The sequence below is a fragment of the Dromiciops gliroides genome, chromosome 1, assembly GCF_019393635.1.
Source record: "Dromiciops gliroides isolate mDroGli1 chromosome 1, mDroGli1.pri, whole genome shotgun sequence".
NCBI classification, from domain to species: domain Eukaryota; kingdom Metazoa; phylum Chordata; class Mammalia; order Microbiotheria; family Microbiotheriidae; genus Dromiciops; species Dromiciops gliroides.
Window position 1 is genome coordinate 290,556,379 of NC_057861.1, and position 15,119 is coordinate 290,571,497.

Consider the following 15,119-nt stretch of genomic DNA (forward strand, 5'->3'; position numbering starts at 1 on the left):
TTTGGATCCTGATTGTCATACAAAATTTTAGGTATCCCTTCTAGCTTTGTATAGACTTCATATTAGACAATAATAGGTTCTAGGAATTTATTCAAGTCATTAATAAAACTGTGGAATAACTCAAATCCATAGACAAGTCCATTAAATATTTTGCCAGAGATGTCTTTCTAATTTGGACTACTATATAGTTCAGTGTATAGAGTACTGGATCTGGAGTAAAAAAAAAAAAGACCTGAGTTCTATTCATGCCTCCTACCATTACTTTCTGTTTGACCCGGGCAGATAAGTTAACCTCTTTCAGACTCAGTTTTCTTTCATGTAAATTTAAGATAATTATAGAACCTACCTAATAGGGTTGTGAAGAACAAAAGAGATAACATGTGTAAAGCACTTTGCAAATCTTAAAGGGCTATATAAATGCTAGCTATTATAAATTTGACATTGAGCCATTAATGACTACCCTTTAGAACAGTTCATTCAACCAGTTCTGAATCCAATTAACATTAATCTAGCTTAATTTTCACTATTTTTCTATAGAGATAGCATGAGAGAGATTGTCAGATGACTTGCTGATATATGATTATGTGACATCCACAGTCATACCATCCCAGCATTTAGTTAATCTACATGGCTACTTATCTAGTCAAAATTGGAAATAGGATTATTTTATTATTACTTGTCTTTTCTTTTCCCCCACATATGTGTGTATGTGTGTGTGCATGTGCATGCACATATATAATTTATTTTGGTAAATATTTCCCAATTACATATAAAATTCCTAATTTTCTTTTTACCTCTTACTCCTTGGATGACAAACACTCTGATTTAGATTATAATTGTGAAGTGATGGAAAACTTATTTCCACATTGGCCATGTTGCAAAATAAAACACACACACACACACACACATGTAGCAATAAAAATAAAGATACTAGAAATGTATACTTCATTCTGTACTCAGAGTTTTGCAGTTCTCTCTCTGGAGGTGGGTAATATTTTTCATCATTAGTGCTTTGGAATTGTCTTGAATCATTTTTTTGATCAGTGTAGCTGTCTTCCACAGTTAACCATCCTTACAATATTTCTGTTACTATGTACAATGTTGTCCTGGTTTTGCTTACTTCATTTTGCAATGGTTCATATAAGTCTTTCAAGGTTTTTTTCTGGAATCACTCTGCTCATAATTTCTTATAGCACAATAGTATTCTATTACAATCATATGCCACAACTTGTTTAGCCTTTACCTAATTAATAAGCTTCACATTAATTTAAAAATCTTTACCACTGCAAAAAGAGTTGCCATATTTTTTCTACAAATAGGTCCTTTTCCCTTTATTTTGATCTTTTGGGGATATAGCCCTAATAATGGTATTGCTGGGCCAATGGGTATGCAGTTTTACAGCCTTGTGGGTGTAGTTTCAACTTGTTCTCCCAAATCATTAGACTATTCCATAAATCCACCAACAGTTCTTTAGTGTCCAAGTTTTTCCACATTCCTTCCAGTAACTTTCCTTATTTGTCATCTTTGACAATAAAGTGTGAGATGGTACCTCACAGTTGGTTTAATTTTTATTACTCTAATCACTAGTGATTTAGAACCTTAAAAAAAAAACCTTTATATTGGTTATCACTTACTTTTGATGAATCCATGCAGAATTTTGGTGATCACTGATTCCCTTGGTAAATACTTAGGAATCCTTCCTATAATAAAGGATTCTCTTCCTCCTCCTACTCCTCCTCTTCCTAATCACCATCCTTCTACATCTTGTTTTCTTCTCATCTTCCTCTATCCTCCAAATCTTCCTCCTCCTCCTCCTTGCTCTCCTTCTTGTCTGCCATCATCATCATCAGCAGCAGCATCATTAGCATCACCATCTATTATGTCATCTTTCCTTCTTTAAAATCATTTCTATATTGCTCTCCAGAAAGGGCATGGAAAAGTATAAGGGGGAAATGAAAGTTATATAAAACATATCTATGATATTTTTTAAAGAATATTGCTGTAGAACTTTATAGAATCTCTTTTATTTCCTATTTAGACATTTTGGAATATTTCTGCAGCAACCCTTCCAATTTTCATCAACTGGGGACTGGTTAATCAAATTTTGGTACATGAATGTAATAGAGTATTACTTTTCACAAACAACAATGAATATAATAAATAAGAGAAGAATGAAAAGACATGAATTGCTATAAAATGAATTAAGAAGAGCCAGAAAAAATACACATAATTATGATAATCATGTAAATGGAAAGGAAAATAACCACATAACAATTGAATATGAATGTCACAAAATTATAAAGACTAAGATTATCCTTTGCAATGCTAAAGGGGAGAAAACTATTCCTAAAGAATGACATTGCCTACACAGGAATAGCTGTGATTAGAAGAAAGCATGTCACTAAATAACAACATAGGTAGGCATCCTCAACCTCCCACCTACAATCCCCCAGTGTCATGGATGAGCCAATTTATTGGTCCAGGCAACAAACTTCACACTATAACATCAAGCTTCAAACTACTTGGGACTCAAATTTGTATAGAGTTTTAGACAAAGTGTTGATTTTTCACTAATAGGAGACTGCTCCATCATCCTTGGGTCAAGTTAATATGGTAATTTTGACCAATGAAATAAGGTTATTTCCTGCATTGCCTAATAAGGAATGAGGAATGAGGGGCAGGCACTCAGGAAACACTACTCTATCACATAAGTGATTGAGGATGGGGCTGGGGTAGTAATATATAGTCTGTAGGTTAAATGAGGCTCAAAAGACATGTATTCTGATTAATAGGGCCATGGCAGTAACTAGGTTTTTACTCATATTCCAAAATAAGACCATTTACTGATATTTTGTAGAGATAAAGGGTCACCAGCTGGGAAACACTGTATAGAACATTTTGGTTTTTATTTATTAGTTTTACTGATTTTTTTCCTATTCTTTCCTTTGTAGAATTTTTGTCTTATGAAATGGTTCTCTGGGATATGGAAGGAGATGATATTTAAAGGAAAATCTAGGCCATTAAAATGATATCAATAATAATTATAAAAAAACAAAAAAGTTGGTAATATATGAATGAGTAATTTTATTTTTAAAAAGTGGTTGGAAATCAGACTGCAAAGTTTTTAGAAGAAAAGAGGAGGTTAAAAGTGCATGCTTTAAATTAGTAAAAATCTGCTTTCTTTTCTTTCCAAAGCTTCCCACACCCATCATTTAAAAAAAAACTTTTTACACACATGGATACTCAAGCAAAACAAATTATCAAACTGACTATTCCCAAAATAAAATAAGTCTTCTTTTGTAGTCTGAATCTCAGGAGACAAATACCATGCTTCATCATGAATCCTCTGGAGTCATGGTTATTCCTTATTCTGATTAGAATTCCTAAGACATTTAATTGTTTGTATTTATAATGCTTGTCATATAAATTGTTTTCTTGCTCTTTCTGACTTTAATCTGTATCAGCTCTTATAATTCTTCTTAGATTTCTCTGAAACCATTCCTTTTATTATTTCTTTTAGCACAGTGGTATCCATTCACATTTGTGTATCATAATTTGTTCAACCATTCCCCAACTGATGACCTTCTTATAGTTTCATTCTCTGCTGCATCAAAAAGAACTAAAAATATTGTTTATATACTTAGATTTTGATTTGCTTAGGACTAATTCCTCAATTAATCTGCCGTCCCTAAAATCTCACCTTCCCCTTTTCCCCCTTTTCTTCCCATATTTTTATTGAGAGAAATGTATTTCTATACCCAAATCTGTGTGTTTTTCTCTACTTTGATAAATTCTAATGAGAATTTTGTACTATGGTTAACTGCTCCCACCTACCTCCTCCTTACTTGTAAAGTAGAAGTATTTCTTCTTACACACTTACTTATGAAAAAAAAATTTCTAAGCTTTCTTTCCCTTTCTCTTCCAATATATTCCTCTCACTTTTTCCATTCTTTCTTTAAAAGATTATGAACACATAATAAAACATATTTCTGACCTAATTAGACTCCATTTGAGACCATTTTTGATGAAGGATTTAGAGGGCACACATAGGAGGTTTATTCATTTTAAGTCCCTTATGATTGTTTATGTTTATACTATTGTGCTATAAGAAATTATGAGCAAAGTGGTTTCAGAAAAAAAATCCTTGGAAGACTTATATGAACCACTGTGAAATGAAGTAAGCAAAACCAAGACAACATTGTACATTTATGTTTACCTTATGCTTCTCTTACACCTTCTTTAACTTCAAAGTTTAAGTGCTGCTCTGATCTTTTTGTCAGAAATTGTCCACAATTTCATTAAAAGGTCCATCCCTTCTCCCACCCTCCCCTACATCCCCTCCAAAGAATTATAACTTTGTATGCAGTTTTGCTTTGTAAGTAATTTTTGGTTGTATATCAATATGCTTTGCCTTCTATAATATTGTGTCCCAAGCTCTTTGCTACTTTAAAATGGTGGCTTATAAATCTTCTGTGATCCTTACTGTGTCTCCTTGACTTCAATTCTTTCTCTCTACTTGCAGTATTCTTTCTTGGATTTGAAAGCTTAAGATTTGTAAGTGAGACACATGGTAAAACAGAGTAGCAGTCATTTTTGAAAAGACTGTTTGGAGATATGCTTACTACTATGTTAACAGTGGAGCTGTGAATTAGCTCAAACTTTCAGTAAAATAATTGGAAATTTAGAGAGAAGAATCCTTAAACTATTCATGTAATTTCACCTAGGACTTTCACTACTCTTCATACATTATGAGGACACAAAGACAAGAATAAATCCCTCATATATACCCAAGTATTCATAATAACATTTTTATGATAGATAAAAACTTCAAAAACAAACTATGAGTTAGGAAATTACTGAAAAAATGTAATGCAATAAAGCAATGCAGTACTATTGTGCCATAAGAAAGGATGAATTAGAGAAATAGATAATGATATGTGAAGACTTTATGAATTAATGGAGAGTGAAATAAATTGAATGATATGAAAATATCGGCAATGACTACAATAATATAAATGAAGATCTCTAGATATTCATGAATTATAATGGCCAACCTTGATCCTGGAAAATGTGTGATGAAACAGATGTTCTTTTTCTGCTAAATAAATGGAAGGTGGAATGTAGGTGTGAGATATTGTATACATTTTCACACAGATAAAATGTCAATTGGTTTAGTTTAGCAATTTTTCTTTGTCTTACCATAAGGTTCTGTGCTACAACATATTTGGGAATATATATGGTGCAAAGAAAAAAAAAAGAAAAGAAAAGAAAAGAAACAAAAAACCCTAAATAATTTCTGACCTCTGGAGCATATTGAGTAGATTCTCCAGTGAAGAATTATGGGAATAAATGGGCAAGGAGTATATAGAATGAGAAATTAAGAATGGGTTGCAATATGCTCCCTATCATTCAAAAGATCAAATTTACAATCATGCTTGTCATTCAAAGCCCTTTTCTCTCTGCTCTCTTCTTAACTTTTCTTTCTCCATCTCCATTAAACCCCATGTACTCTAGGAAACAGATACTAGTCTGTTGTTCCTTGAGCAAGACACTCCTCCAGACCCCAGACATTTTCACAGACTGGCCTACATTCTTATAATTCTCTCCCTCTTCATGTTTTCCCTGGCCTCCTTCAAGTTGCAGCTAAAATCCCACCTTCTACCAGAAGCTTTTCCCAATCCCCTTTAATGGTAGGGCCTTTTCCCTATTGAGAATTTCCAATTTACTTTTCATATATCCTGTTAAACAGGATATATGTAAACAATTATACATAATTGTTTGTACAGTCTTTCTCCCATTAGACTGGGAACTTATTGAGAGCAATGATTTCCATTCAACTTTTCTTATATCCCAAGTGCTTAGCACAATGTCTGACACATAGTTGATTCATTAAATGCTTACTGATTGACATTTGAGAGCCAACTCACCTCAATGTGATCATAGATCCAAAAGTGTTACAGATATGCACTATGTCCTACTGCTAGATGTGAGGCAGGGCAAATTAGGAAAGGCACTATGTCTAATTCATATTGTCTATTTCTATTAGTACTCATCACAGTTGTCTCTACCCAGAAGGGCCTTAATTAAACTGAACTGAAATGAAATAATTTCTATGCATGTAGAAATGGAAACTGATCACTGGGGACCAGTATGGGTTTACTGAAAACAATTGAAACTAAAATAAGCTCATTTCCCTCTCTTGGATGAGTCAGAGGTTAGGATTATTATATTATTATATTTTATATATAGATCTAGTAAACAGGAATTTGAGAAAATTGTCATATGAACTGGAAAATAGTAAAAAAAAAAGAGTGTAATTAAAAGATCAATGTCAACTTAGAGGAAGATTTTTATTGGTACATGATGAGGCTTATGCTAATCTTGCCCTGTTCCTTTACAATGATTTGGATGAAAAAATAAATCACATACTTAATAATTTTCTATTGAATCCAATGTTGGACAGGACAGCTAATGGACTGGATGATGGAATCAGGATACAAAATTATATCTGAAGACTGGAATGATGAAATAGATAACAAGATGAAATGTGTTAGTGATAAATGTATAACCAGAAGTTCATAGATTTAGAGGTAGATGGAATTTTAGATTTCATAAAGTCCAACTACACTTGTACAGTTGGAGAAATTAAGACTGATAAATGTTAAATGATTTATGGTTACACACTAGATTGAGGATTCAAATCCAGATCCTCTTTATCTCAAAATTTTGTATTCTTTCTTCTACATAATGCTGATCTCCTAAATGCTAAACCATGAAAAAAATCAAATGGCCAAGAACAGTATGGAACAAACATAATTCAATAGAATTTGTATGCAGAAAGGACTTGGTGATTTTAGTTGATAACAAGTTCAATTAAGAATAGATTGTTGGGGCAGCTAGGTGGTGCAGTGGATAAAGCACCAGCCCTAGAGTCAGGAGGACCTGAGTTCAAATCCAGCCTCAGACACTGGACACTTACTAGCTGTGTGACCCTGGGCAAGTCACTTAATGCCAATTGCCTCACCAATATATATATACAGTTGAGACTTCTAGGGTCAGAGACGAGATGGTGGAGAGAAGCCAGGAAGCAGCCTGAGCTTTCCCATATTTTCCTCAAAATCATTAAATCAAGTCTCAAAACAGATTTGTAACTACAGAACCTAGAAAAATACTGAGAGACACAATCATCCTAGTTGATTTAATTTACAAGACTTCAGGAAAGGTCTATCTCACCTGGGCAAAAGGGGAGGGCAGATCAGCCAACTCACCTACTCACCAGCAGCTCCACACAGCTACAGCATGACACTGCTAAGAGTGAGGCAGCTGAGAGTGGTGAAGCTGAGAGTAGTGAAGCTGAGAGTAGTAAGAAGCTTGCAACAGTTACACCTGTGCCCCAGGTACTGACATCATCTTCATAAGTTTAAAAATAGGCTACAAATAAGAGTAAGAAACAAAGAAGGACTTTTGCCACTGACAGCTTCCATGGTGAAAGGGGAGACCAAAACTCAAGCTCAGAAGAGTTTGTCAAAATGCCTACAAGTGAAGACTCAAGTGAGAAGATGATCTTTTCTAAAGACCAGAAAAGCCTTCTTTGAAGAGCTCAAAAAGGATTTTAGCAACCAAATGAGGGAGATAGAAGAAAAAATTGAAAAAGAAATGAGAGAAATTAAAGTTACTCTAGAAAAAGAAGCACAAAAACTGACTTAAGAAAACAATTCCTTAAAAAATACAATGGCGAAAACAGGAGGAAAAAAATGGCCAAATGGAAAAGGAGTTGCAAAAGCTTACTGAAGAAAATAATGCCTTAAAAATTAAAATTAGGCAGATGGAAGCTAATAACTCCACGAGACACCAAGAATCTGTCCAGGAAAATCAAATGACTGAAAAATGGAAGAAAATATGAAATATCTCACTAGAGAAACAACTGACCTGGAAGATAGATTTATGAGAAATAATCTAAGAATTATTGGACTACCTAAAAGACATGAACAAGAAAAGAGTCTAGACACCATATTCAAGGAAATAATCAGGGAGAACTACCATGAAATTATGGAATCAGAGGATAAAATCATCATTGAAAGAATCCACCCATCCCCTCCTGAAAGAGACCCCCACAAGGAAAACTTCAAGAAGTATTGTAGCCAAACTCCCAAATTATTCGGTGAAGGAGAAAATACTCCAACTATCCAGAAAGAAACCATTTAAATATCATGGAGCCACAGTCAGGATTGAACAGGACCAGGCAGATTCAATATTAGAGGATCACAGGGCTTTGAATATGATATTCTGGAAGGCAAAGGAACTTGGACTATAGCTAAGAATAAACTATCCAGCAAAACTGAGCATTCCTTTTGTGATACAATAAAGGGATCTTGCAGATGGCCAGGGGACCCACCTGAAGACCATCAAATTTGAGACCACACCTGGCTGGCCCTGAGTGGGGTGTTATTCTCAGAGATGGTAGACTACTGACATCAGCAAGAGACTACTCTCAACCAATTAGCTTGAAGGAGTTCCCTTTTTGGGGAGGGAGAAAGGAACTAGAAAGCAGAGGTTAGCTCACTGGATCTTCCTATTTTGTTGAGGAACTGGCATGTGGTAGGAGAGACAGAGAAAAAGAGAGGGCCTCTCTTCATCCAGAACTTTGGCATGGTGAGGGACTTCATGTGGGCTGCTAGGAAAGGAAGGTTTTTTTTTTTTTTTTTCTATCTGGCTATACAGAATAGATCTAAACTAAGATATTCCATGCTATAAGGAATCTGTTCTCTCTCTCTCTTCACTAATTTATAATACACTTTAATAAATATCTAAAAGCCTACACTCTTGCTGAATTTATTAGTAAATCTTAGCTAGTTTCTCCTCCACACTGGGGTCAGGTCAGGTGACCACACATTAGATTTTAAACATCACAGCTAGAATTTTAGGCTTCACAATTAGGACAACCACAAAGTGGAAAGCTGAACCTTGATTCTTCTGATCTTCTGGTTGTGTTAGAAATTTCCCCTACCCTGTTCCTTTAAATTAGAAAGTACTGCTAAGTATTGGGTGTTTTCCCTTTAAATTTTTCAAATGGATTTTTTAAACTTCCTAAGTACCCCTTTCCTAAGGTTAGCTTGGCTAATCAGACAAGCAGGGGAAAAGGTCATATTGATCCTTGGTCAGTTTGAATTTAATGAATATTTTTTATTCCTATTCTTTGTTTTGTTGGGCTTTGTTATGTGGTATGGAAAGTTCAGAAGGTCATAGAGGAGATTAGAAAGAGTGAGATTCCCCAGCATTCCCCATTAGGAATTCTACTCATTAATTGGGATAAGGGAAAATTTATAGCAAAAACAAACATGAACAGAGGAATACTTATCAAACTGTGTTTTATGTGGCATAAGGCATTACAGAAAGAATGGCCCAACCATGGGTCATTTAATCCCCAAACATTGAGGCATTTGCAAAGAATCCTTTGCCAATGTCCACTTGAACATTTACTTTATTGGAAAATCTGGGCCAGAGCAAGCAGGGATTATGATACTGGGGATATAGGACAAGGAAAATCCAGGCCCCAGCATAAATCTGTGTTTCTCAGACGGAAACAGTAAATGACCCAACTCAATCCAAGCTAAACTTTAATTACAAGGTCTCTCAAACTGAAATGCCCAATAATCCAACTCAATCCAAACCTGAGATTGAATTCAGGGCCTCTAAGACTGAAATTCCAAATGACCCAACTCCTATTCCCTCTCCCTCTATTTACTCTATGCCAACCAAACAAATAAATAAGGAAATAAATGATTCACCTATAGAGGAGACAGAGAAGATCAAAATTTGTTCCCCTCAAGAGATCCTTACCCATGGTCAAAAAGGTTGTATATGAAAGCACATACAATACATGCCTTTTGTGCCCAAAGATTTGATTTTGTGGAAACAAAATATTCCTAAATTTGAGGAGGATCCCAAAGCAGTTATCAGCCAGTTTAGGGCAATTTTTAGAGCATATCAGCTCACTTGTGATGATGTTACTGATATCATAGAAACAGTATTAATCCCAGGGTAAAGAGCAGATATAATAGCTGCAGCAAACTCCCTAGAAACATCAGGAAATGTTGCTATTGGGTGGCCTTTAGAAGACCCTGACTGGGACCCCAACATCCCTGAGCATTTTGATAAGTTGCAGGAAGCAAGAGAAACTTTGTTGAAGGCAATGGAATCCTGTGCTAGAAAGACTGATAACTGGCATTTTTTTAGATACAGTTCAAGAACCTAATGAGGAAGCTAATAGATTCTATGACAGACTTTGTAAGCATGGCAACAACATGCTATACTATACCCATTAGATGCTAGAGATGCCCATGTTATCTGTTCTAATTTTATACATCAGTCCTTACCAGAAATATGGAAATATTTTGAAAGGCAGTGTCCAGGCTGGAGTAGTTTGAGTCCTGACTGACTTAAGGAAATAGAAACATATATTTATGAAGGAAATGAGAAAGAAGAAAGGAACAGACAGGACATTTTAGCTCTAGTACAGGAAACAATGAGGCACCAAGGCCAAGCAGTTGAGAATCACTGTCAACCCCAGTATAGCTATCAACCCCCTAGATTTTGCTATTACTGCAGTAAACACATAATGTGGTACTGTGGGATCATGCAAAGAGAGGCAGAACCAAAACAGATATAGTTTCTCTCAAAAGGGTACAGAGAGACAGAATCAAAATAGGTATATATCTTTTCAGGGAGATACAAAGAGGCAGCGTCAAAACAGTTATAGTCCTTTCCAGAGAGATATAGAGGACTGATGGTGTAGGGGAGGAGAAAGGGCAGTAGAATCTGAAGACTTTACCTTTCCAGATTCTGAGATTCACTGGAGTAACTAATGTGGCCTCTAGGGTTTGTGCCTCTTGTTCATCTATCTGACTTATAATCAACATGCCTTCAGGGCTAATGTTTATGGAGGGTGTCCTTTAGCATATACACATTTTGAGCATCTACAAATTGATTATATCACAATGCCTAAGGCAGGACATTATAAGTTTTGTCTTGTTATAGTTGATCAATTTACTCAGTGGGTTGTGGTGTTTCCCAGCACCTGAGCCACAGCTGCCTTTGTTGCCAGAACCCTCCTTAAAGAGATTGTTCCTCCCATTGGCCCATCTGCCAGTACTGATTCTGACAAAGGCACACATTATCTGATTCTGTTCTATCTCAAATTTACTCTTTCTTGGGAATTACCCCAAAATTCCATACACCCTACCACCCACAAAGCTCAGGCCACGTAGAATGTATGAATAAAGAGTTTAAATGAATTATTGGCAAATTGTGCACTGAAACTCATTTGAAGTGGCCTGATGTTTTACCCTTGGCACTGTTCTATTTGTGCAGCAAAGAGAACTACATATAACACCATTTGAGATGCTTTTTGGCCATTCCCCTATCCAAGCAAAACCTTTTTCCCCAATATATACATCATTGGTGGGGGAAGATACCTCAATTGCTTCCTATATACAGGAATTGCATGCCAGACTATATGAGCTCCACAAGGCAGGGGCAGCAGTTAAAGCTGGCCCCTTGCACTTCTCCTTATATGATTTGAAACCTGGAGACATTGTATATATTAAAAATTGTTCATGGACTAATGGGACCCAACCAGCTTGGGAAGGTCCTTTCCAAGTATTGCTAACAACTCCAACTGCCATCAAAATAGGAGAGAATGGCTCTTAGATACGTTGCTCCCACATAAAACAAGTACCAGCACATGTAGACCATTGAATTTCATTGTTTCTCATTCTTCCATGTATATTTTGTTCTATTCATGTATCTCCCCAATTTTGAACCAATGCAAGATGGTTTTGATTTCATAAGACAATATTAATTCTGGGAATATTGTGCTCCCATAGTCTAAATAATTTTTTTTCTCAATTGATTATTTGATCAAATTCTATACAGCATTTCCCTGGCAAATTGGTTGCCATGACAAGTGTAAATTAATTCCAGAAGTGTTATTTTGGCTAAGCATTAAAAAAATTTAGTTCAAATGTTGCATAAGGGTTTCTTTTTATGCCATTGTATCTACATTTTGAAGTCAATAGTATGAGTTTATTTTCATAGAGATTTTCCTTTTTTATAGATTGTGTTTTAAGCCAATTTGAATTTCATTGTTTTTTTATTCTTCCATGTGTATTTTGTTCTTCTAAACTGTTTGTTTTTCCAATTGGTTTTTTGATCAAATTATATAAAGTATTTCCTTGGTAAATTGATTGCCATGACAGGTGTAAATTAATTCTAGAAATACTAATTTCACAAAAAAATTATTACTTGGAATTATTGCACATTGTAACCTATATTCTGAGTCAAAGCAAATTCAGATTTTTTGCAATCATTATTATCCTCAATTTTAAATCCAATGACATTTGGATTATGGTAATTTACCATTTAAGACATTAATTGCCTTCACCCATGAGAGGAATACATACAAGAGCAAGCACTGGACTGTCATAGAAGGGGAGACACATGCAAAGTTCAGGTAGTGCCACTGCCTTGGGAAAGGCCAAGAGAACAGCTATTGGCAAGAGCTGAGCTTGGTTTCTTTTGGTTTAATTTTCCTACACATGGCTGGGCTATGCCATCTCAATCGACACCTGACTTCAATTCCCCCTCCCATATGCCTATGTCATGGACATCTCAATCCTATGCATCTGATTAAACCTGACTCAGTTTCTTCTCTATTCTTTTATGGTAACCCCCATAATTATCTCAGGCATCCTGATAAATACAATATTGGGTTTGGCCTTGACATCTGCTATCAATTATATTAGCTCCTTTAATTTCTCATAATGGCATGAGGATAATTAGGCAGATGATGCAACAAGTGATGAAAAGAAGATTAAAAAAAATTCTTCTCTTAATTTATATCACAATTGTCTTCTCAATTTATTACCCACAGGGGAGAATGTGGTAATATTAAGTTTTAGAGAATATTTCAGTTTTTGTTTTTATTATATGTTTCATACGTAACAAGTAGAAAATAATTGTAAAATCTATAATAGATTCTGAATTTCCTTAGACTTGTTTTTGAGAACTCTCATTGTTTGATTTGATTATTGGCGAAGCTATTTAAAGTTGTGTTGAGCTCAATTTTGTCGGAAACTTTTCACAGCTGATTACCTGTATCTAAAACACCTGAGGGACATTACAATCACACCTGAAACTCTACAGTTGAGACTTGTTAGTTGATCTTCAGCATCCACACCTGAAAGACTTTCAATCCACAAGTACATCCAGAGAACATCCCAAGAATCATCTGATAAAAGACTTCCAAAGACTTAAATGAACATGTTCCTGTTTTCCTTTTCCCCATTGTATACACTGTTTATAATGTCCACTTACTAAAGGGGAGTGCCCCTTTTAGTTTTTCTGTTTGTAATGTCCTCCTGCTAAAAGAGTAGTGCCCCCTTTAGCCATTGTTAATGTGTTGCTCAATTTCTTTTCTCTTTTCATTCCATTTACATTGTTACTCATTAGTATCTAATGTTATGGCTTCATTAAGGAAACAATTATTTCTTTCTTTCTTTTTTTTTTTTGGTGAGGCAATTGGGGTTAAGTGACTTGCCCCGGGTCACAGAGCTAGTAAGTGTCAAGTGCCTGATGCCACATTTGAACTCAGATCTTCCAGAATCCAGTGCCAGGCTTTATCCACCTACCTGCTTTAGAAACAATTATTTCTTAATGAAGTTCAGGGGGGAATGTGATAAAATAATGGGATTTGGCAGATGCCCAGGGGCCCCACCTGAAGACCATCAAATTTGAGACCACAACCTGAGTGGGGTGTTATTCTCAGAGGTGGTAGACTACTGACATCAGCAAGAGACCACTCTCAACCAATTAGCTAGAAGGACCTCCCCTTTTGGGGAGGGAGAGAGGAACTAGGGAGCAGAGGTTAGCTCACTGGATCTTCCTCTTTTTGTTGAGGAACTAGTATGTGGCAAGAGAAACAGAGAAAAAGAGAGGGCCTCTTTTTGTCCAGGACTTTGGCATGGTGAGGGGCTTAATGTGGGCTGCTAGGAAAGGAAGGGTTTTTTTTTCCTTCTCTGGCTATACAGAAGAGATCTAAACTAAAATTTTCCATTCTATAAGGAATCTATTCTCAATCTCTCTCTCTCTCTCCCCCTCTCCCTATTAATTTATAATACACTTTAATAAATACCTAAAAGCCTAAACTCTTGCTGAATTTATCAATAAATCTTAGCCAGTTTCTCCCCCACACTGGGGTGAGGTCAGGCAACCACACATCAGATTTTAAACATCACAGCTAGAATTTTAGACTTCACATCTTTCAGGAGAAAAGATGGATATTCAATGAAATAGGGGACTTCCACGATTTCCTTAGGGAAAAACAAACAGACCAGAACTGAACAGAAAATTTGATCTCCAATCACAAGACTGAAGAGAAGCATAAAGAAGTAAACAAGGTGGTGTGAGTGGAGGGTTGTTCAATGAAGATAAACTGTTTACATCCCTATGAGGGAGGATAATACTTTTATTTTATTTTTTTGTGAGGTAATTGAGTTTAAGTGACATGCCCAGGGTCAAGCAACTGGTAAGTGTGAAGTATCTGAGGCTGGATTTGAACTCAGGTACTCCTGATTCCATGGCCAGTGCTCTATTTACTGTGCCACCTAGTTGCCCTGAAGATAATACTTTTAACTCCTGGGATCTGTATTTCTATTAAGGTATTGATATTAAATTGATATTAAATTGGTGTGATGATATAAAGAAACTTAAGGGGCAGAATAAAAGGAGACTAGGGAGAAGAGAGGAAGGGGGAGGTGGAATGGGATTAATTACATCATATAAAGAGGCACAAAAACCCCATTACAATAGAGGGAAACAAGGGAGGGGTGAACATTGTTTCAATGTTATTCTCATCAGATTTGGTTCAGAGAGGGAATAACATACAATCCCATCTGTATAAAGAAACTTAGCTTACTCTTTAAGGAATCATAAGTGGAAGGGGACAAGGGTGGTATTGAATGAAAGAAGGGCAGAATAAGGGGAAAAAGTAAGGGCAGCTGATAAAAGGGAGGGCAGATTGAGGAAGGTAGTGGTCAGAAGCAAAACACTGGTCAGGAAGA